This window comes from Propithecus coquereli, unplaced genomic scaffold (assembly GCF_000956105.1).
Source record: "Propithecus coquereli isolate 6110/MARCELLA unplaced genomic scaffold, Pcoq_1.0 Scaffold211, whole genome shotgun sequence".
NCBI classification, from domain to species: Eukaryota; Metazoa; Chordata; class Mammalia; order Primates; family Indriidae; genus Propithecus; species Propithecus coquereli.
The window spans coordinates 2612391-2615682 of NW_012146190.1; the positions used below are offsets into that span (position 1 = coordinate 2612391).

Below are 3292 nucleotides of genomic sequence, written 5' to 3' on the forward strand. Positions count from 1 at the left end.
ATTATGTTAACATTACATTTTTATATAAGACTTTCCTAAAATTTTAGGCTATTTCTTTATAGTAATGCAGTTATACATGGTTCAAACTTTTTTTAAAAAAGTGCAAAGTATTAGAAACATGAATTGTTTCTTTACCACTGTCCCTAGCCAACTGTATTTCCTGTCCAGACACAATATACCAATTCCTTGCCTATTCTTCCAGATTTCCTATCTAATGCCTATTTTTCTTAGAGACTAGTGTTTGGAAGTTATGTATTATATAAATTGGCCTAATATTAACTCTTACTAATATTGTTTTCAGGTACACACACACAAATTATACATTTGTGACATGTATATAGGCATGAATGACCTCATTAATACAGGCCAGCATGTCATGGATAAAGATAAGCTGCATACTTTTCAACATCCTAGGAAGTATAATAAACATTTTCAAATTAATTTCATACGTAGAGGTTTGTTTGGTTCTGTCTCATAATTTGGTGAGTCTTAGAGTTTGTGTCATTAGGGTGCTCAGCTTTAAACTCAATTGTGATTTTATAAGTAAGGAAACTTGGGAAACAGATAGTAAGTGATCTTCATGCACCCAACCAGGTCTTGTGCCTATATTTTATCAGTATTCGGTTATGACTACAACTGTACTTTTAAAATACTTTGCTATCTAACATTTGTTTATCATTTAATATTTTTCAAATTGTTCTCCCTATTTTATCATCTTGTTTCTCATCTCAACTCTGTGAATTAGGTGTTATTATTATTTTCCTTTAACAAATGAAGAAACAGACTCAGAGAAGTTAATTTTCCTGCCCACATACTCCTAAACAGAAGAGCTGAAGTTCATGCATTCTTGTCAACAAATACGTTGATTGCTAACTATGTTTCTTACACTGAGCTGAAGCTAGCTAGGAGCTAGTGAAAGTATGAACTTTTTGTTCTAGCTTTGCCACTTAGTAACTCTGTGATCTATTTGAAAAGTTACTTGAACTCTTGATTGTATCATTTCTAAAATATGCATTGTACCCTTTTCACAGGGTCATGGGGGGGAATAAATGAAATAAAGAGTGATAAATTGCCTGATAGATTGGCTCAATGTTAGCTTTCTACCCTCATTTCAGATGTCTATTTATTTATTTATTTAGAGACAGAGTCTCACTTTGTCACCCTGGCTAGGGTGTGGTGGCATCATCATAGCTCACTGCAACCTCAAACTCCTGGGCTCAAGTGATCCTCCTGCCTCAGCCTCCTTAGTAGCTGGGACTACAGGCACATGCCACCACACCAGGCTAAGTTTTTTCTATTTTTAGTAGAGACCAGGTCTCATTCTTGCTCAGGCTGGTCTCAAACTCCTGAGCTCAAGCAATCCATCTGCCTCTGCCTCTTAGAGTGCTAGGATTACAGACATGAGCCACTTCGGCCTAGATGTCTTTAGAATAAATTTTTAGCCTTGTTTTAAAACACTTCTCTTAGGACTTCCTTGACCTAACTCCTTTGCAGTGAGTTTCCTCTATAGATGTCTTCCCAAACCATGGAGTCATTTTATGCTTAAAGCTTTGGAATGTTTTCATCAGGAGGAGGTCAATTAACCTCCAGGAATTAATAATAAAAAAGCATCATCATGCTTTCTTTAGTTATTCTACAGAATTGTTAGTTAAGTAGTTAAAGCTTAACATTCATACATTGCTGATGAAAATATGAAATAGTACAGCCACTCTGGAAAAGACTACAAGTAGGTTTGCTGTATTTTGGTTACCAATTTGTCTGGTCTGGTGAGAACGAATACCTATGTATACACGTCACACAAAGTGGATTGATTCTTTACAGATAGGCAGCAAGGGACAACAGAAGCATAAAATTCATTGCAAGCCAGTCCCCCGAGGCTTAGGAAAGTTGCCCTGGGAGGATGGAGTCTCATCTGCATGTGCCCTACTTGCACTGCAGCTGAGTGACCTTGAGAAGCAGATAGATCACTTTGGGTTTTACATCCTGGGGGCAACATGACAAGCTGTGCTGAAACGATGAACATGGGGACTGGAACAGAGCCTGACCTGGTCCAGCCAGTCCTCCATCTCAGGATATTGCATTTTTAGCACATTCCACAGTTATTCCTGAGAACTACAAGTGAGAAAAGGTGGAGCACTGGGTCAGTCCAAGGCCAGTGGAGAACTGTCAGACAAAGAGTGTAGCCATTTCTTGCAAAACTGAACATGTACTTAGCATACAACCCAGCAATTGCACTCTTAGACATCTACCCCAGAGAAATGAAAACATATGTATCCACAAAAGCCTGTACATAAAAGTTCACAGCAGCTTGGGAGCTCTCTAAACCATTATTGGTTCAGGGTGTTCCCCTTCCCCCCAAAGAGTTCCTAGCAGCTTTGTTAGGTAGATAGTGAGGGACCTCCAGCTCTCCTAGGGCCAAAAGCAGGCTCCTTGCCTTGGTGGTGCCCAACCTTTATCCTGCCCCAGGCCTACTATATGTCTTTTTATCTTCAACAGTCTCTTCTTTCCCTTTGTCCTTTATTTTTATTATAACATTTTTGTTTGTTTCTGTCTCTGTTTGCTTGGAGACATTTGACCTGCAGAATATCCCACATTTTGTATTTGGCTGATTGTTTCCTCATGGCATCATGTCTTGCTTCTTTTACTCAATATTACAAGGATTTGTCCACACATTGTTGTAAATAGCTATACTTTATTCATTTTCATAGTATGAGGTATTCCTTGGACAAATATATCACCATTTTCTTTTTTTACTTTTTCACTCCCTTATTTTATGAAAAATATCACTATTTTTTATTAGAGGCACCTTACCTTTTTCATGCACACCCCAGCTTTCTTAATCATTTTTGTTTTTCTTCAGAGTATTAGCCCTATCTGACATTGCATTACTTATTGGGCATATAGTGGGTCTCTTATTCAATTGTCTTGATGGCAAGAATCAGGTCTTTTTGTATCTCCTACACTCCTTCTATATAGTAAGTACTAACATATGTTGTTCGACTTGCTTAATTTCAGTTTTCTTCTTAATAGTGAATTTGGCAAAGAACTTTCTTTTATCATTAAGATTCTGTTGAAAGCTACTCAACCTGGGTCATGATTTTTAGTTGCAGACAACAGAATCCACTCTAGTTTAAGCAAAACTAGTTTAAGCAAAAAAATGATTTATTAAAGGAAATTAGGCACACACAACTTCCAGGAAGACCTAGGAACCAAGCTTGACTGCCACATAGGAACACTACAGTGGCCATACCTGTTATTAGTTGTTTCAAAGGAAACTGTTTTAATGGACACA

At 37.5% G+C, this 3292-nt stretch overlaps 1 pseudogene; it reads left to right on the forward strand.

Moving 5' to 3' along the window:
- Positions 1 to 575, forward strand: part of LOC105810422 — a 7874-nt pseudogene extending 7299 nt beyond the window's left edge.
- Positions 576 to 3292: the final 2717 nt, after the last annotated feature.